Source organism: Orcinus orca, chromosome 2, assembly GCF_937001465.1.
Source record: "Orcinus orca chromosome 2, mOrcOrc1.1, whole genome shotgun sequence".
Taxonomy (NCBI): Eukaryota; Metazoa; Chordata; class Mammalia; order Artiodactyla; family Delphinidae; genus Orcinus; species Orcinus orca.
The window spans coordinates 197499315-197519918 of NC_064560.1; the positions used below are offsets into that span (position 1 = coordinate 197499315).

The 20604-nt window shown below is 52.1% G+C and overlaps 1 long non-coding RNA gene across 3 annotated transcripts in view; it reads left to right on the top strand.

Moving 5' to 3' along the window:
• The window catches only part of LOC117199755 (uncharacterized), a 34087-nt gene extending 16793 nt beyond the window's left edge, over positions 1-17294 (top strand). For 2 of the 3 annotated variants that reach the window (XR_007475432.1, XR_004481076.2), the window contains 2 exons: positions 2228-2300; positions 2629-4011. This is a non-coding gene — a long non-coding RNA (uncharacterized LOC117199755). Of the gene's footprint in view, positions 1-2227; positions 2301-2628; positions 4012-16942 lie in introns of those variants that run through there. The other variant, XR_004481078.2, reaches the window with a different exon arrangement.
• Positions 17295-20604: the final 3310 nt, after the last annotated feature.

Genomic DNA, 20604 nt, shown 5'->3' on the forward strand with positions numbered 1-20604 from the left:
TCTGAGAATCACCGTTTATTAAAAATCATCCTTTTTCACCTTTCTCTGCTCTCAACATCCACAAATGATTTGTACCAAAGACGTGCCAGATCAATGAGGCCCCATTTGCCCCCAGAAAAGAGGAACTTTAAGAATTTTGAGAGGCAGAGCTTGAATCGTCTAATCCTCTCAAGCTGCAGAGGGCGTTTTCCGTGTAAGCAGCAGCGCTTCCTGCGTAGATTACGGACGCAGCACACGCATTGATGAGGTCTTCGATCCGTCGCTTGCGACAATTGTTCCTCTGGACCCTCTAAGGAGGCCTTGTGTTCTCCTTTGGTTCCAGACACTGACTCATCTCTGCAGTGTCTCCATCTGTTACGATTTCAGCCTGGCACCGCGGTGCTTATGCATCACGGCAGACCCGGGGCTGGGACACGCAGCTCGGAAACCAAGGCACGACTTTGCCGGGGCTGCGTCTTCAAGGAGCAGCCTGGGGTCTGCACGAAAGTTAATTATGGACAATCGGGAACTCTGAGGGTTCCTGGGGCCTCCGGGCAGAAGCAGGAAAAAACCCAGATGCTCTGAGCTGCTTTTGATTTCCCGGGTCCTATTGAAAGACACCAAAGAGAACCAAACTGGAACGACTCACCAAAGCCCTTTCCCGTGTTTCTTTGTCCCACGGGAAGAGGCAGTGGCTGTGGTCGTGCTGCGTTGGCCCCCCCAGGCGCTCACAGGCTCCTGGGGAGGGCTGGAAACTCTCCCGGGGGCAACACGGGCAGCCAGAAAGCCCTTAGAAAACCAGTCTACCCTCGGTCACCCATGGGCTGATGACTGCTTGCTTAACACTGATTTTTTAAAAAGACTTTCTGTTTCTTGGTTATAAAAGCAACCAATTAGGGGAGAACGATGTTTGGGAAGCTCAGGGCCAGGGAAGGAATTCTTACAGGGATTGGAAGCAAGAGGTGAGCCCTCTGTGCCCAGCCAGGTCTTGGGCACCCCAGTGAGTGAACCACTGGGAATAGGGGGGCAATGGCAGCTGGGGCGGGTACCCAAGTGGCTTAAGTCAGGGCAGGGGGGTTGGAGAGGGTCTGTTCCTTCCTTGGGGTTCCTTGGAGGACCATGGGGCGCTCCTTTTTCATTCTTCTTTTTCTCTAGGTTTTGTTATCATTCTAGCCCCTCCCCTTACAGTGCTGTTCAAACCTCAGCCATCACAGACCATCTGTCAGCCACACCTGCCCACCTTCACTAGAGCCTACTGAATGAATGTTCAAAATCAAGTCCCGCAAAATATTTTTAAAAAATGAACAGCCTCTTTTTTTTTTTCTTCTTCTGAGCAGTTTTAGATTTACAGAAAAAGTGAGTGGCAAGTACAGAGAAGTCCCATACCCCGCCCCCCATCCCCTGATGTTAACATCTGGCATTAATGTGGCACATTTGGTATCACTGAGGAGCCGACCTGGATAACATAGTTATTCACTGAAGTTCATGGTTTATATCATTCGGGGTCACTCTTTGTGTCCTACAGTCTGTGGGTTTTGACAGGTATATAATGACATGTGTCTATCATTATTTAACGCTTTTTAAAAAAACTTTAAGGCAAATACTTGAAGTCAAAGACTTGATGTAACCAGTCAGGCTTTTATATGGTGCTGATGAAAATTTGTATGTAATTGTTAAAGTGAAGGTGTCTGTCCAGGCAGCATCATCCTTCATCTTCCATCCCATGGTTTTAGGACACACTGCCCATTCAAGACTCCACAACCCTGGTGTGGTCCTCAGCCACTTCCCTTGTCTCATCCAGGGCCAGGCGCCCAGCTGACCGCACTCCCATCATGCCTGAGCACATGCTAACGCTGGCCTGGCTGTGCCCCGGGGTGCCCTTCCCTCATGGTGGAATGTCCTGCCGGGAAGCCTTCTACCCAGTCTTCGGGTGTGTCCAGCTCAGCTCTCACTCATGAAATGGCCCTGAGCCTTTGGGTTCCATAAAAGGGCACTTAGCATCATGGGTGGCACCAACCAACCCAAGGGCTCTTGGGTTGAGAGCCGTGTCCACACCGCCACACCTGCTCCATCGGCTTCAAATACCCCCGGAAGCTGTGGTGGGGAGCTTGGCGGGTGAGAGAGTGAGCCAGTACAGTGAAAAGCGAAATGCTTGGCTTCACCAATTCCACGCTTGCTAGAAGCTGGGGCGTCCCTGCTTCCGTTGGGTGAGATTCTATTTCAGTGACCCAGTGCTTTCTCATTCCAGCTGAAGCCGTCTCGAATCCTCCGTGGGACAGGACCGTGGACACGCCACCCCAGTACCCTCCAGCTCCAAAATCGTAAGTTGCTGGGCCGTGGGGAGCACCTCTGTGGTTGGTCACCAGTGGGGGCCGGCTGCCACCCAGAGCAGCCTCGTGGGGGGGCTGGTGAGCGCTGGTCCGTGGTCCGCTCACGGGGAGAGGGGTGCCCGGTGAGCCCAGTTGAGCGTGGACCTGGGGGGCTTGTGTTCGGAGGCAGGACCCCCCCAGCCTCCTCGTGTCGTCTCTGTGGCAAAAGAATTCTATAGGCGGCTTCAAGTGCCGGACCCCCAAAGAATGTTTCCTCTTTCACTCCTCTAAATGAATGGCCCTTTCATTGCTGAGTCTCCCTTTGGCTCTTATGCCGCAGGGCAGACTAGGATGGAAGTGGCCTAGCTGGGGGGCCCTTCAAAGGGCCAAGGAGAAAACGCGGGCCAAGAGACCAGCCTCTCAAACAGGCTTCGAGCTGCAATGACCTTCACTTACCTTCCCCCCCTTGAAATGTCTGGAAAACGGAATGGACAGATTTTCTGTCTTCAAAGTTTCCGGCTAAACCTCTTCAAGTTCTTTATTGTTTGGGACTGAGACACTCAGCAATGGTAATGGGTAGTTCCTTTTGTATTTGCCTTGAAAGGCCAAAATATTTCTATATGGCTACAGACAAAGCCGTCTGTTTTCAGATGAACTCTATGTCCGTCGTTTCCCACCGGGGAGATCATGTATACCTTGTGTGTCTCTGTGCACTCTTGGGTCTTGAAACAGGTTTCTCATGGGGATGGCCATTCACAGGGGTCCACGGGGAAGCACCTGCCCCACCAAGGGGGCCTGGGGACTCTGACCCTCATCTGTGTAGGATGTGACCCCCGGGGGGGCGGCGGGTGTTCTGGCTGCACTAACATGTACTCTGCCTGTGCCTGCATCCGCCATGCATACGTGTCAAGGACTGTGGGCTGTGCTCACCTTGGTGGTTCACTTGGTGGGAAGAAGCTGGAAGGTCAAATATACTGTGAATGTTCTATTGTTCTGGTTGGGAGGTCATTTTGCTGGGCTCTGTTACCTAGTCCAAATAAGTGAATGGATGAATAAATGAATGAAGGCATGAAAGAGTGAAGAAACTAATAAATAGGTAAAGAGGCGTACCCTGAAGGAGATCCAATTTGATGCACAGGAGCTCGATAGATAAGTCAATAAAGCATTGAATCAATATATAAATAGGGCCACGCAGGAACCGATGTCAGGTCATCGTGGACTAAGGGAACACGTGCAATTCAAGTATATAGCGCCTAAAGTCCATAAAAGAATAAAGCCTAGATGAAAGGATGAATAAGAAGTCGAGATGCATAAACCAGTGGTGAGGGTGAGATTATGCGGCCCATCAAAGTGAAAAGATGCAAGAGAAAGGGCACAAATGATTGAAAGGAAGAAGAAAAACGGAAAGACGCAAAATAATAGCTAAGCAGGAAGATGACTTTTAAAATTAGGGGGTGAGAAAATATATAAGGAGGACTATGTCAGGTTATTAGAAGCCAAGCATTAGGATTAGTCCAGATACGTGCTCCAGCCATAGAAAAAAAAGAGAAACAACAGAGGAAGAGTTCAAAAGATAGTTAAAACCGAAAAAGGACCCGGGGGACCAGAGATGAGAGTTAACTTTAACCAAATTTTTCTAACTCTGGGCACACATAAATAAATAAACACTGAAATGAAAGAAAGCCAAAAAAAAAAAAAAAAAGAAAAAAAAGGAGAAAGGAAAGGATGGGATGAATAAGTAGTGGACATACATGGACCCAGATGGGAGCGTGGCAGGAGGGGCTTTGAGTCATCCAGTCCTGGGACCTGAGGTCTGTTCCATGAAAGGACGAAAAAAGAGAGAGAACAAAATAAAACATCTAAATAAAAATCGAGAAATACGGAAGAAAAAGTAACAAGTGTTCAGTCCAGGAATACATTAGTGGGTGAATAAATAAACATATAAAAGAAGGCAGTGCTAGGAGTCGAGTAATAGACTGTCATGAATCAAGGGTTATGGCCGGTCCAATTCTAAAAGCCACAGTACTATCAAAACATAATAAGTATCACCATAAAGAAGTGAATGAGTATCTAGAGAAACAAAGGCATGATAGAGTGAGGCGGGGAGGGGCCATGGCCACAGGCACTCCTCAGGGGCCTGTTGGAAGGTTGTAATTAATCCCCCCCACCGTCTGGGCACCAAAGATCCAGGAGGATGAAAGAAGACAGATGAGAAAGGAGGAGATTTGGAAAGCTGCAACAAAAGAGAGAAAGAAAGAGTTAAGAGGTGGTAAATGGGTATATTCTTGGAAGAGGGTTAGGCTGGGAGTGATAATAAAGGACCAGCCCAGACTGTAGATCACAATGGGTCAAAATCTGGGCACTCATTCCATTAGTAGAGGAGTATATACCTAATAAGAAGAAAAACACAGCAGGAAGGAAGAATGGTATGAATGAAGGAAGGAAGGAATGAATGAATGACACGCGGAGAGGCAGGGCCCCGGGATGCCGTTTGCAGGTAACGTTAGGATTCATCAGTTCATGGCACCAGAGCGCTGAAGAATGAAAGAATGCAAGAAAGAAAGAGTGAGAGAGTGAAAGAGAGAAACAGTGAAAGTGGGAGAGAAATGATAAATCAGAGATTAAATTAGAAATGAAAAAGGAAAAAAGGAGAAAGGTAATATATTAACAGACAGATAGATAAATACATATATAGGAGAGAGCAGCTCTAGGAGTAAGAATGAGAGGGGGGCCTGAACCAAGCACAGTGATGAATTCACATCTGGGCTTCTGAGATGGGCCGCCACCTACCCACCCAGGAGGCAGTTCAAAGCTGAAATGCATAAGGGAGGACCTCAGTGAGGCCAGGGAGGGGAAGGCCCACTGCTTGTAGATGATCATGTACCCAATTAGGTGCCCCTGCCAGCCAGAAGTGTAAAAACACTCACCAAAAAGGAAGAAAACCCGAATGGATGCATGAATGCATGAATGCAAGAGTGAATGAGAAAAGAGATTTGCAGTGACCAAGGAGGCCGGTCCTGCAGGGTGTTAGGATTCATCCAGTCCCTGGTGCCCGATCTCCAAGAGAAGGAAAGGCGGTAAAAAAAAAAAAAAGGCTGAGAGACTGGTAGAAAAAAACAACTGAGATTGGAGGAAAAAAATAAAACAATTTAAAAAAGGAGTAAAGAAGGTAATAAATTAGTGAGTCATACAGTGAAGTCTGTGAGAAGGGACTGGCTTAGCACAGACCATCCACATTAATTCAGATCTCCGGCCCCGAAGTTGATAAATAATAAAAACAATCACATAAATAAATGCCTGAAGGAATAAATTCACACATTCCATGAGAATGTGAGAAAAAGTCTGAAAAGTTATAGGAGGGACTGGGAGAAAGAAAGATGAAAGAAAAGAAAAGAAAATAGACCTGTGGAAGAAGAGGCACTTCCTGGATGAGTACTTACATATAATAAACAAATATTAGTCATTAAATACAATAATTAGTAAGAGCTGAGGTTCATCATAAAGAAAGAATAAGTAGAGGGATGGCTGTGTGAACAAATGAATGAGAAGAATGATTTTGATTAATTCACGTCTGCACCCGAGGCTCACGGGAATAAAAGAATGCAAAAAAGAGAGCGGTGAAGGAGGGGCGTAGACAATTATGACAGGATGGATATTAGCAATAAAAACATATTGAAGGAATAAATCAATACGTACATAATTCTACGAGAGAGAGGGCCATGTTAGAACAAAAAAACGAGATGGCACCGCGAGCCAGGAATTATGACTGATTCAAAACTGGGCTCTTGAGATAGTTAAATAAATCCTCAACCAAATCACCAGTATGAGGAATTAACAAACAAAAGCGAGCCCCACATGGACCGGTGCTGAGAAGGCTCCGGGAACCACAGATGATGGTTAATCCAATTCTGTGCACCTGAGGTCCATAAATAAAAGAATAAATATTGAAATAAAAGAGTGACAGAAAGAATGAATGGACCCATGAACAACTGAATTAGAAATGGAAATGCCTGGAACGGCCAGGAGCGCGTCGCCCATGGGATTGTCACTCATCTCACTCCGGACACCTGAGGTTCCTAAGAGTGAAAAGATGCAAGAAAAAAAAAAATAACAGAACACATCAGGGAGTCAAAGAAAGAGGTGAGGGAAGGCAAAGTGAAACTAAGTGAAAGAGAAAGGCGGGGTGGGGGAGGGACTAATAAAAAGCTAACGAAGACGTGGGTGTGTCTGAGAGGAGGATGTGTTAGGATTAGGGATGAGGTTGTCATCAATCCCAATGATGGATGAGCTCATCCAATCCCCTTTTTTAGGGCAAGGGAGGATGGAGAGATGAAAAAAAAGAGAAGTGAAAAAAGGAGAAAGGAAGGATGATAAACCTACAACCAAGGTGATAAATGGTTAGTTAAAAGAGAGGTTGTCTGAGCAGGGATTATAATTAGTTTACGTACTCCTTAAATAGATAAATACATCACACCTTTCCAAGAATAAATGAAAAATAGAGGAAATACCCGACCCAAAGGCAAGGCTGCATCTTCCAGCCTTTTATCATCTTTATGTAATAAAATATATGCAATTGAGGTCCATAAATAAAAGAATAAATAGCAAAGTGTAAAACGTGACTAAGGGCGAGGAAGAAAGATAGCAAAGGCAAATCAACACGTGGGCCAACGATGGTGATCTTGCAAAGGCAAATCAACACACGGGCCAACGATGGTTATTTTGCACATGCAGTTTTGACTAATACAATTATTTCCCAGGAGACTGGTAAGTAAAAGAATACCCAAAATAAGAAAGAAAGGAAGGGCAAATGCATGAGTGCATAAATGAATGAATGAATGAATGAGAGGTGGTGCTGCTTGGACCAGGGACAGGAGGATGTCGCTCGCGGGAGCCCGATTCATCCTTCTGTGCACCTGAGTTTGTAAGAATGAAGGAACGGAAGGAAGAGTGAGAGAAAGGGAGAAATACAAAAGAGAGGAATAAGGAATCAAAATAATGTATAAACGAATAAATAGGAGAAGGGAGAGCTTCATGGACGAGGGGCTGTGATTAATCGAAAGTCGTGCTGTTGAAGTCGGTAAATAAAGGCGTCAAATCTAAATGAATGAACGAATGAGCGACTGGAAGAAATGCATGAATGACTGGAAGGAAGTGAGGGAGGAAGGAAGGAAGGAAGGAGGGAAGGAGGGAAGGAAGGAAGGAGGGAAGGAGGGAAAGAAGGAAAAAGGAAGGAAGAAATAGTAGGTAGAGAGGAAGGGAGGACTCTTCCAGTTTGGGGTCCCTGGGTTCCCGCCAGCCGAAGGGAGTGGGTACCAGGGAGGCGTGGCTCTTGGCATGTTGTGTGCTTGTCACCTGCACTTTCTTGGCGGGAGGAGCTGGCTCAGGAGGACCCTTGCCTTGGAGCGCCACTGTCACACCCTGGCTGTGGGGGCCATTTCACTTCATTGCTCTCATTCTCAGTTTCCCCATCTGTAAACTCGGAATGGCATCAGCTCCCCGCTTGGACGGATCGTGGGGCAGATGCTGTCCTGCGTGTTGGCAGTGTCCCGTCAGAAGGGCTCAGGCCCCGGGCCCTGCCGAAGGTTGTGGGAACTGGACGTGGGTCACCTGCGAGGGAGGCTTTTCCCGCCAGGGGGCAGCAGAGGGTCAGGGAGCGGGAGACCCTGGGGGCTGTGTGGGCCCCGCCCGCTGCGCTGTCCTGGGAGGGGCGCCACTCACATCCAGGGCCTGTGCAGGTGGCTTGGGAAGGGGGCCAGTAGGGGCCAGATCACCAGAAATCGTGTTCCCGCAACTTTCCGAAATGTGCCCGGGAGCCCACCAGCCCGGTCTTCTACGGGGTGGGCTGCCTTCCCTTCTCGAGTCAGGGGGTCCCGGGGCAGGTGCCTCTCAGCCCGGGGTTTGCAGAAGTGGTCCCAGGATCCCGGCCCCCTCGCCCTGGCATCCCCAGAGCCGGTTTCAAGGCCTTGCTGTCTTCTCGACTGTTTTCCGATGTACTCTCTGTATTTCGGCGGAAAGCGCGTTTGCACTGTGTGTTGTTGAACTTGTCCTCTCCCCTCCTGACCTGCCTTCCCCCGCCCCCCGGCCCCCCGCCGGGGTTGGGGGCTGTTTGTACTGGCGCTTCCGACCCCAGGGACGCCCTGGCTCTGTGCAGTCTCCTTTCTCTGTACCAGACAGGATTTGTGCACTTGTGTGTGTGTTGTGTGCCTGTGTTTGTCTCTAACACTGAGCACCAGAGGCCCTCTGGACTTCTCGATTCCGATCTGGGACATTAAAAAAAAAAAACTGGATTCCTAACAAGCGCCCTGAACAGGAGGAGGCAGCTTGGCTGGACCCAGGATCGTGGCTGGGAGAGCGCGGAGCGCAGGGGGGTTGGGTGCGGCTGGGGCTAGCGTTTTGCCTGGTGGGGGGGAGGTGCCACGTGTCTGGGCCACGTGAGCAGGGCCTCGTGGGCCTGAGGTGGCGCTGGGGCTTCAGGGCTCTGCACGCTTATTAACCCTGAAGACACCTGTTCAGAGAGGGTCTCCAGAGAGCCCCCCCAAACAGCCCAGGTGTCATCGTGTGGACCAGAGTGGGGGTGGCAGGGGCTTGGGGCAGGAAGAGCCTGGGAGGGTCTTTTTGGAGAAACCTTGTGTGGTTTTAAAAGTCAGCTGAGGGTCGAGAAGACTTAGAAAGTATTGGGGAGAAGTTGGGGGCCACGGCCATGTGCACAGAGGAAATAGGGAGGGACAGGAGAGCAAACCTCTCGGGGAGCCTTCTCCCCAGGCCCGAGGGGCTGTCGAGGGGGTCACATGGATGGGAATGGGCTGGTGGGAGAATGCCCCAGTGGGGAGGGTGGGTTGGGATTGGGTGAGTTCTGTCTGTTTAGGAATGTTGAGGGCCTGAGGGTCATCGGGTCTGAGCTCTTAAGAGCTTGGGATCCAGCATTCTAAGGGTCTCCAGTTCTGAGATGCCGAGTTTCAGGACAGGGCTTGAGGGCCGTAGAAGCCGGGGGTGGAATTTCCACATGGGCCCCCGTCGGGTTCTGTCCACGCTTGATCCATGAGGTCCAAGATGGGATCTCAGCACTCCTCTCTGATCAGGGCTTATCTCAAGTGTGTGTTTCTTCTTCTCACTCTTTGAAAAAAAGACAAATTTTGTCTGTTGACTTTGACCTTTGCATGCACCCCTTGCACAAATCCTTCCCCTGGTGACACCAGGAGCTACAAGTCTCCTTGGATTTCTGTACAACTCCCAACTCTCTCCTCAGGAAGCTTGGCCTCGGGGCTGGCCTTCCAGAGGGTGGAGGAAGGAGGCTGGGCCTCTGGGGCAGATGGGCCAAGGGCTCCCCTGTGATCCTAATGTAAACGGTGTGGATAGCACATGACCTAGAGCAGGAGATCACCCATCATTCGACATGTCACCCATCTTTATTTCTTCCCTTCCAATTCCTGTTTATGAGCACACTTTTTTTAATGGACATCTAATTTTTTAAATGAGCGTTCATTTTTTAAACCTAATTGTCATTCTTCACCACATACACTTCTTTTTTTTTTACAGTTTGCCTTTTCCACTTAATATTCCATCGTCAACATTTTTCTTTCTTCCATAGACTTCATCACGTCACTGGCTGCCTTGTGTCTCATTGAGAGGCTATGTCAATCATTCATCACATCAACCTGCTATTGTTACTATTGCTATGCATAATTCATCTTTTTTTTTAATGTTACAAATTATGCCACAGCTAATGGCTTAGCACACCCACTTTTTTTTTTTTCATTCTTACCAATTATTTTCCCACACCTAGAAATGATCATGGTATGTCAGTTTCATGGTATGTCAGTTTCTCCTGCTAGGCTGTGAGCCCCTTAAGGGCAAGAAGCTTGTTGAATTCATCTTTGTATCTCTAATGCCTGAAATGTTGTAGATGCTAAATGTTAGATGAGAGGATGGAAGGATGGATGAAGATGTGAGTGAGTGAGTGGTTGGTTGGCTGTTAAGAGGAGAGGAGGGAAGGATGGGTGAATAAAAGGATTGGTGAATGAACAAGTGAACTTCTTAGGGTTGAGTTTCTTGAATGAAAGGCCAGGAATTTTTGTATGAATATTGACTAATAGCAGAAGGCTTACAGCATTTTATAATGTCCAGCGATGTATTAGAATTTTGTTATGATATTGCTAGTTTATCTCTGTTAAAAAGTGTTTTTCTGTCATTTTAACTTGCATTGCTTTGATTACTAATGACGGTTGAACATTTTCACATGTGTTTGTTAAAAAATTGCATTTTATCTTCTGTGAACTGTTTGTCCAAGTCCACCGGGTCATGGCTTTGTGATGAGACTGTCAAGGATGGAACGAGTGTCCTCAGGACGTAGTGAGCCCTTCCTCACTGGAGGCATTCAAGGGGCAGGCCAGGCAGATACTCGATGAGGGTGGCTTTAAGGAGATTCAATTAGTGGGAGTGGGGTTGGCCTAGATGACCCTTCATTTGACTTTAGGATTTTGCTTCTTCCTGGGAAATGGGCGTATTCCCTCTGTCAGCCCAGCAGTATCTAAGGCCACATCCCCCTGGTGGGCTTGTGCATTAGTGGTTTATAAACTCTAACCTCACCCTCTATAACTCTTGTGGGGCAGGAATATCTCTTTGACCCTCCAGGGTCCAGAGAGCTGTGCTACCGTCTTGTAGAGTTCAGTGGTGGATTTCCCACCCGCCCCCTCCCCCATTTCACCTCGAGGAGGACAGGCCCCTGCACCTCCATTTGCCACCTCTCAGCGCAACAGCTGAGGCGATCAGCTGCCGTTTACGTTCCCGGGGTCCTGTGAGCAAATGTCCCCTAGGCCTGCGTGTTGGTCTTTGGGGTTTAATTGATTAAGGGGACATGTCGGATCAGGTCTGATAGTGAATCCTCCTTCAGAAATAGGACAGTTCAATTCCGTGAGCCAAGGAGCAGAATGGACCCCATGTTCTCCTCGGGCTTCCCCTCACGGCCCACCCCAAGGCTAGCCGGGGCTCAGAGGTCACCGTGGCCATTCGGAGAGGCACGTGACCCAAGGGGGGCTTGCACCTGCGTCCCAGAACACGCTCTGCTCTCAGCCAGGGGCCGCATCCTCCCACTGACCCTCTACTATAGCACCGAGTGCTGTCTGCCTGTATTGGAATTTCTCACCCACACGTTTGCCCCAGCATCGAAGCTCGGGAGGCCATGATGATTCCCAACATGATTTCGATCCATCCATCCATCCGTGCATTTGGCCTACGTCTCCTGACCTGGCGCTTTGGCCTTTCCCTTTCCTGAAAGCAAACCTTTTCCTCTTGGGCAGGCTGTGTAGTGCCATGGGCTGTGGTTATGAAGTGAACGCCCTTATTTGTGGCTTCTCCCTCCGGGGTCACTGCTCTGAGCACGTCCCAGCTGGATGTCATCCACCACCGTCACCCACACGGCTTCCTTCCCCGTGGCGCTTTCCCGTGCATCACACACCGTGAGGGAACCAGGGCCGGGGTCCGAGAGCGGCCCCCCTCCCCCCCCAGGCCACCCTGCCTGGTGCATGGTCCCTGTCATGAGCTTTGCCCTCAGCCTTTCAGCTTCCTCCCACCAGATGGCAGTGGTTGTAACTCATCCCTTCATTCTTTCATCCCTTCATTCGTTCACTCAGTCCACAAACATTTGAAGAGATCCGCCGGTGCTATACTAGGGCTGGCTCACAGGACACATTCCAACCATCCCCTTTCCAAGGAAAAGATGAGCATGTCTGCCAGGGGCCATGTTTGTGTGTCAGTAACACGGCGGGACCCTTGATTTAGCTCCCAGCCCTAGACCCGAGTTCTGTTGACGGTTTGGTAGCCCTCTCCAACTTTGTTCCTCCCCAAACTAAGTGGATTAGTAATCAGCAAACTGTGTTTCTTGGCGCTCAGAAATCATAGCCCGTAGCCTCAAGAGGCCAGAATGAGAGCTGGGGGTTCTGAAACGAAAGGCTGATTCTGCCCGTGAGCAGGCTTCCAAGTCATTAGAACACCCCGATCTTGCACAAAGGGGAACTTAGAGTCATCCCTGGCCCTTTGGAATTTGCTAATTCTGGGCTCTATTTAGAGAAAATTGGGGAAGGTGATTGCTTGCTTGGATGGCAAGGATCCTGCCCCATGCGGGGTCTGCACAGAACGATCTTCTGGCACAACAGGGCATCCGAGGCACACGGCGCTTGGCGAACCCTGGATGCAGCCCCCAGCATCCACGCAGGTCCCGGGCCAGGCGGCATCCACCACCGCTCCCCCCCGCCAACTCCAACTTAGCTCACTGCTACCTGCTTGGGACAAGGCATAGGTCTAGGGGCTCTACTGAGAATTCTGTATTTGCTTTATCGCCTTGGACAGTGGGGGTGGTGGACAAAGCCAGGACCCTGGAGCTGGACAAACGTGCGGTTTAAACGGATGGCGACAGCTTGAGTCTGTCTCCTGGGGAGACCATGGCACACCCACCTCGCAGGGCTGTTGTGAGGCTTGATGTAACTAGGATCTTGAACTGCGATTCTGAAAGGGTGTGCGCGTGCCCCCAGGGGTGGGTTGGGGGTGGGTTGACAGGCCAGGAGGGGCAGCCTGATTTGGGCAGGTTAGTGGGAAATCTTTTTGTCAAACATGCAGTCGGTATTGTGGGAACGAATGCTAAATTTGTATGGCGTTCGAAGGTTAGATGGTTGTAATTTGGGCAGGAACCTTCATGCTGGGTACTGACGACTCCTTTGGGCAATGCCCTGGACCCCCTGGGGTACGCGTTCACACCTGTCTCCGGAATCGGAATCGGTTGGAAGGCCCCATCTGTGTCTTGCCTACCGCTGTGTCTGGCCTGTGGGCGGCACTTATCCTCCACAAGAGACCCCTCCCAGCAGTGTCCTCCCCCCAAAATATTAGGCACCAGCTGTCAAAGACACTATACCCCTCCCCACTAATGTCCCCTCACCCCATTCACAACATTTGGGCTCACATGTCAGCAGCCTGGGTGCCTAACACAGTACCAGGCCAGTGGTAGGGGTCACCTTCCATTTCCGTTGAAAGGATGGATAGGTAGATGGTCAAATAACAAAATTGTAACCCAATGCAAGCGACGGTTGTTTATAACCTTTACTAAGAGATTGTATTTTGTTCCTAATTAACCTGTTAACAGTTGTTGTATCTCACGGACTTTTGTATGATGTGTGTTGTTCGAAAACCAGGACTCTTGCCTCTGGTGTCACTTGATGGAACTTTCACTGTCCGATTAACGAGTCAGTGTTTTGTGTTAGAAATGAGAATCCGGGGGGCGCTTAACTAACTGTGTGGTGTTGGGCAAGTCACTCCTCCTTCCTCTCTGACCCTCGGTCTCCTTTTCTCTTAAACCGTGGGTCACCAGAAAGCTTATTACCTCACAGGGTTGTTGTGAGGGCCCAGGGCTGCTAATGAAATGCTGGCTGTCACTGAGAATGGTCGCGTGTTGGGGGCCGTCTGGAAGGGAACAGGGAAGCCTTTCCTAGTTCCAAGTGAATAAAAAGTCAGCCTTGATCTTATGCTAAGATTGGATTTCCAGCAGTCAGTGGGATGTGTAAGGCAGAGGCCCAGCAGTTTGCAAGCGTGTAGTGATGTGGGCCCAGGGTAAATATTGGTTTGGTTCACGAGTGATGGCTCTTTCCCTCCCTCGGAGCCTGCCTTCCTCTACCCCCGCATCCTGAGCTGCTGCTTGTCGCGTGCAGGGTGACTGCTCTGGGTTTGCCCTACCTGTCGCTGCCTGGTCCGTGGAGGGGCTTCTGCAGACCTCTGTGGGTGCCCCGGGGTGTTTCTCAGGGAGGAAGGCGGGGGGACAGTTTCGAGAGAGCCCGAGCAGGTTCCTGGGTAACACCTTCAGGGACTAAAACACCTTCTTCTGCCTTTTAAGGGAGAGGCCCGTGCTCCTAATTTCCTCCACCCCCTTCCTTCTTTCCCTGACTGTAAGGTAAAGAAATGAGTCTTCAGCCCCCTCCATGGGCCTGGAACCAAACCTGGGGCTGTTCCACGCCCACGAGCTCCCTGCTTGACTGGCGTGTGGGCCCATTTTACAGATGAGCAAGTTGAGAATCGGGGACCGCAGAGCGTCAGAGCCAGGACTGAACAGTCTTCCATGAAAAGCCGTGGGGCGCTCTTTCCACTTGGCCAGACGAGCCCTCCCGGTTACCGCGGCCAGCCTCTGTCGGCCCAAATGTGCCCCAGTGTGTCTCTGTCCCCATCACGTGCCTGGCAGTGCTCCCGTGGAGGTCACGCTCTCCAGAGCTCTGCCCTGCTCTGGAGGAAGCCCCAGGAGGCACCCCTGCAGGGGTCATTTTGGATCGGGGGTCTCCACGTGACGACGGAATTCCTTTCCTGGCCCTCGTCTCACGCGTGTGGGACATCAGTGTTCAGCTAGAACATCCCAGATTCCATCCCAGGTGGGCTTGAGCTGGGGACCTTGTTGAGTCCCTCCCTCCCGGCCCCTCCCTCTGTGGAAGCCTCACCACCCTCCTGGTTTGGCCCCTGCCTTTCACAGCCTCGGTGGGCTGTGTCTGCACCACGGCCACCCCATGTCCTTGAGCACTTGTCTGAAGCTCCCGAGGGGCGGGCCCCACTGTAGGGACAGGTTGGTAGGGTCCTCCTCTCGGTAGACTGTGGGTCTGTGTGTAGGTGTCTGCTCCCTGATGGACCTTGGTCCTGTGTGACCCAGGGGGAGGGACTTTCTCAGGTGCCTGGTGTTTTCAGGGCCTCGTCCTCTTGAGGGGGGCAGGCCTGGGTCCCTGCCTCTGGAGGGCAGGTAGAAAGTCGAAGCTCAGTGAGGTCGTGCCTAAGCAGCTCTTGGACCCCCTCCCTGACTCTGAGACCTATGCTTCTCTGACCCCACCTAACAGCCCTGCTGTCTACACTCGTAGGTGCCTAACAGGCGCTCGCTGACTGGTAAGGCAGGGTTTTAGTGGATGTGCAAAGCTGAATTGACCGTTGGCTGATGTACGCGTTGAATCTGCATGCGTTTCTGTAAGAGAAAAAGGTGTGTTTTCTCGGCAAAGACTCTTCAGGGCAAAGCCTGAGGGACTTTGTCTGCGCTGGGGGCTCACCCCAGGGGGTGGCCGCCGGACAGACCCTCCTGACGGAAATAGCTGTCTTCTGAACATTGTTGGAAATATTTATGTCTAGAATAAAACTTTATTTGGGCTAAAATGTACTCCTATGTGTAGTGGTCCAAGTGATTTTTTTTTTTATTAAGTATAGTCGATTTACAATATTGTGTTAATTTCTTCTGTACAGCAAAGTGACTCGCTTATACATATATATATTCTTTTTCATCTTCTTTTCCATTATGGTGTGTCACAGGATATTGACTATAGTTCCCTGTGCTGCACAGTGGGTGGTCCAAGTGATGACGTGGCACTTGGCAATTCCCAAGTGGGAAGTGTCCTGGGCCCGCCCATGCCCTCTCTGGGCCTCGGGAGCCCTCGCCTTGGGGAGGGGAGGTCTTTTACCTGAAAAGTCTTTGTCTGTCCTCACCATTGGTGACAATCAGCATTAACCTGTAAGGCACAGGCCCAGTCTGGGATGCAGCCCTGGTCGGCCAGCGAATGAGGGGGGGATCAGACCCCAGACCTTGATTCCTTTCTCCTCCTCTCGCCCTCCTCTCCACCCCCTCAAGCTGAGGGGCGGGACGCTTACCCATTTGAGTTCTGGTACTGGCATCACCATTTGCCAGCTTAGTGGCCTTGGGAGGGTTACTTGGACCATCCCGAGCCTTGGTTTTCACCCCTGTAGAATGGGTACATGATGACGGTGTCCGCTCTGGGGTTGCTGGCTCAGTGCCTTGCTGCACTCCATATATACTGGCTCTGAGATCAAGGCCTGGGGCTCGAAGCCACCCAAGCACCTTTACGTGTGTGTGGCCTGGATGAGTTTGCTCACCTGTAATCCGGAAATAGTCACACCTACCTGGCGTGGTTACTGTCGGATTCAATGAGATTGTTCATGTGAAAATAAATGCTTCGTCACCCGGCCTCCCAGCTGGGGCTGGCCACAGCACCCTGCAGCCTGTGGGCCCCGGTCGCGGAAGCCCTGGGCTTTCTGGAACTGCCAAAGGGGGGCTGCAGGGTGGGGTGGAGGGCGTCAGGGGAGCACCCGGCCAGCTTTGGAGGGCAGCGAGGGAAGGAAGGGTTTGCTTTTCAGTACAGAGATGTAGCGGCTTCAGAGGGGACGGGATTGAGGTCCAAGTGGGCAGGATCAGGGAGAAGTTTTAGAAAGAGGAGGAAGCTGATAGTTTCGAAAACGCCCAAGCTTAATTGGCGATGGGTTGGACAGGAGAGCTGGGGTGGGTTTTAGCAAGGCCGAGCGTTCTAGATTTGGGTTAGTGAGTGGAGGACCATCAGAGGTTCCTGGTGCAGGGGGGTGTGGTGCTTCTGGAACTCTCTCCGGGAGGAGGAGACCAGGTGTGGGGTGCCAGAGTTGAGGGGCAGCAGGTAGAGGGCAGGGGCTAGTGGCTGGGTGCTCACCTCGCCCCCATGGCTGCTGGGGGCCAGCAGCCCCCGTGTGGTCCAGGCCCCCCGAGCGACCCGTCTCCTAACCCTCTCTCTGCTCCTTGCCTCCAACGTGCCTGTGTGCATGAGAACTCGTGTCCGCCAGTGAGCCCAGGAGCGGGTGGCCTTCATCAGCACCTGTGTCTCTCTCAGCCTCCACAGCCACGGGGATACCTGCACGCGTTCCCGTGGGACAGGCCGGACCCAAAGACTCTGGACCCGGGCCACTCCCCTGCATGGAGGGGTGCGTCCACCCCGCCTCCCCGCCCTCTGACTGATGGACTTCACTGATCTGAGTGTCAGACACGCGGGCTGGACCCCTCCCCACCCCTCATGAACCCTGAGACTTGGGGGAGCGCCGAGCCTCGCTGTCTGCATCTGTGAAATGGGATCGGACGCCTACCTCACAGGGCTGTTGTGAGGGGCATGTGACGCGGTCGCAAAGTGCCCTCCCGGGGGCTTGGCACACCCTGTCGTGTCTCAATAAATGTGTTTCTTGCCTTAACAAAAACTGATGGATGTGCTACTAATCTGAGGAGGGGTGAACGTCGGGATGCTATCCGGCTCGGGCCCATCTGATGGGAGGGGCAGGGGAGCCAGCTCCGGTCCCAGGAAGCCACCTGTCCCCCGCCCACTGGATACTCAAGGGTGATGGGATGCCCAGAAGCAGAGCTGGCCTGGGGGGATCCTGAGGTGCTTGCACGTTTGGATGAACTAACCCGGGCAGGTCCCCCTTCTTCTAATGGTTTTAGGAAGCCAGGCTTCTTTCCAGAAAGGAATATAGACAGGAGGTGGAGGAAGTCTGCGCTGGTCCCTGGAGCCCCGGAGGGGCCGCCCCCAGAGCCGCGACTCTTCCCGCCCCCGCCCCGCTCCTCACATATTCCCAGGTAGAGCAGTCGTCCTGCTTAAACTAAAGGGGAGCGGACGGCCGAGCTGTTCCGCTCCAGGGCCAACACTCGTTCCACACGTTGGCTACTGAGCAGGCCCTGAGGGGCCGCAGAGGTAGTGCCCAGATGCAGCCCCTGCCCCGCTGGCGGGGCGCCGCCTAGCTCAAGGAAGCTCAGGCCGTCGGCCAGCCGTGTGTGGCTGGGGCCGAAGGGGGACAGAGGGGAGCAAGGGCAAGGGAGCTTCGGACTCGAGTCCACGAGGAGTCCTGGGGTCAGTGCACCTGGCTTTGCCGGAGCAGATGAGCTGGACACGCAACCAGTGGGAGAGAGAGGCTGACCGCTGCCACTGCCACCGTCAATGCCATTGTCAACGCCAAAGCCGTGACAACCACCACCACTACGGCCACCTCCTCCTCTTTCTCTTTCCACCTTCCTCCTTCTCCCTCCCCTCTTCCTCCCTCCTCCCCTCCCCTCCCCACAGGGAGGTGCCTCAAGGGAACTACAGGCAAGTCCAGCCATGACTGCACGGGGCCGAGCGTGGCTCCTCGCCTCGGGGGATCGTGGGCACATCTCAGCCGAGGAGACTTGAGCCCAGTCCCTGAGGAAGACGGAGACACGGATGGTGCTGAGTGAGGGTCCAGGCAGCGCCGAGGTGAGAAGAAGACAGCCTCCAGCTGTGCTTGCCTGGATGAGACCGCGGCCAGCCAGGGGGCAGCCGAGAGTCCAGGAGAGAGAGTCCTGCGTGCGGTGGGCCCCCAGCCTCTGGTGAAGCTTGTGCGTCCACACGAAAGTCCCCTTGATGTTCCGGAGCGGAGAGCCCAGCTCCAGCCTCCAGTGAACCTCGGGCAGCCGGAGGGAGGGCCGCTGTGATGTTCTGGAGCGGAGAGCCCAGCTCCAGCCTCTGATGAAGCTCAGATGCCCATGATGAGGGGCCCCATTGATGTTCGAGAACTGAGACTCCAGCTCGGCCTCCAGTGAACCTTGAGCCTCCCAAAGGAGGGCCCCCTTGATATTTCAGAACTGAGACCCTAGCTGCAGCCTCTGACGAAGCTCAGACGTGCAGAACTGCTGAGAAAGCCTCAAGGCCATGGGCTTGCCTGGGCACGACTGGGCGTGGCCAAGGTTTGACTTGACGGGAGGTGGCAGAGGAGACTCTGCTCTCCACGCATGGCCTGCAGCTCTCTTCACTAGCGGCACTGGAGGTACTGGAGCCCGCAGGAAGCTGGGTTCCAGATGCATAAGGAGAGACGTGGAGCAGGGGCTGCTGGCCGGAGGAAGCATGTTAGGAAGAGCCTGGCAGCAGAAGTCATGGATTGCGGGCGGGGCCCTGCTGACGGAGCCTGCCCGTGAGTGTGTATCTCGGCAGCAAAATGCCGTTTTATGCCTTTTAGTTGTGCCGGACTCATGGCTGGCTGCACACCAGACTTGACCCACGGGGCTGCCAAGTTGGCTGGACCCTGGAATGTAACCCAAGCTCGTTTCTGCGGCTTAGCTCCTCTCCCAGGGGAAGGTGCTAACCACCCACTCGCCAGCGCGGCACGAAGCCACGACCTCGGGGCTGGTCAGATCTGGTTGCCTCTTTCCAGCAACGGAAGTTTGCTGAGGTTGGGACTGAGACGGGGCCAGGCCATCGCGATGGGTGGTGCAGATGGCATGGACAGCAAAGGAGGCCCCCCAGTACACAGGGACACGATGGTAGCTTCCCAGATGCAGCTGCATTCTGGGCTGGGACCCTGCCCCGAGCACCTTGAAGGTCACTGTGGCCCTTCAGACATTGGGTTGACACCAGACTGTCCACTAAACTGGAGAGAGATGGCAACGAATGAAATAAGGCTGAAAACATCGCCTTGTTCAGAAACCGTAAGAACGTCGTGGGTTGACACAGTTGAAGTGATGAAAAGTGTCAACATTGGGAGGAGAGAATGCTGAGTGTGAGTCTGGATGTGCTGACTTTGAAATCTTTAGACTGGGAGGTTCTGAGAATCTGATATCATCATTTATGCCATTCAGACATAGCTACAATAATATATCCCAGAAACGGACTTATTTTCTGCAGTTGGAGTCTGCAGGAAAAGGGAGCAGCTAGCAAGCGTTCTTGAAAAACACATCCTAACGATGCCAACATCATTTTGGTGATATTTCCTGGAAATTCATTCGAATTTGAAACTATGCACACAAAAACTTCTTTTATGAGTAACTGGAACTCGAGACCTGGGATGGAATGGAGGAGAAACGTCCTCTTAGAGGACTGCCCTGCCCCCCTCCCCCCTCCCCCCCCACTCTCATTTGGCCAAGTTATTTTAGGAGATTTCCAAGAACAAGCAATTATTAGAATCACCCGTTGCTGATTTCCTAGAAGTTTCCACAACAAATTCTGAAGCCAAATGAAAAATGGGTGAGCCAGCGGGCTTGTCATGTTTGTGAAGAAAATGTGAAACCACGCCATGACATCATCAGCTTCAGGGGGCGAGGCTCAAAGCAGAACCACTGTAGTGGAAATAAGGACAGATGGAACTTCCGGATCTCCTGACTTAACGTAGGTCAGAGATTATGACACAGCCCCTCCCAGGAAGGTTGCCGAACTCTTAAGATTTTCTGGAGTGTGCTAGGTATTGTGCGGCGCCTCTGGAGGAAGAGATGAATTTGACTCAGCCCCTGCCCTCCAAGTGCGAAAGACCAGATTCCAGGTGCTACTGCTGCTGTGGTCTCAGGGTAGAGGGCTGCCCTTGGCGCAGGGCTGGATGGCTGGCCATCGTGGTCTCCCAGTCAGCGCCCACTTTACAGATGAGAACACTGAGGCTGAGAGAAAGATGGGTTACTCGATGTCCATTAAGACCAGACCTCTCTGGAGGTCAATGTTCCCTACCCCAGGCAGCCTCTGATTGTACTGAGATTCAGGAAGAGCCCAGAAGGCTGAGTGGATTGCCC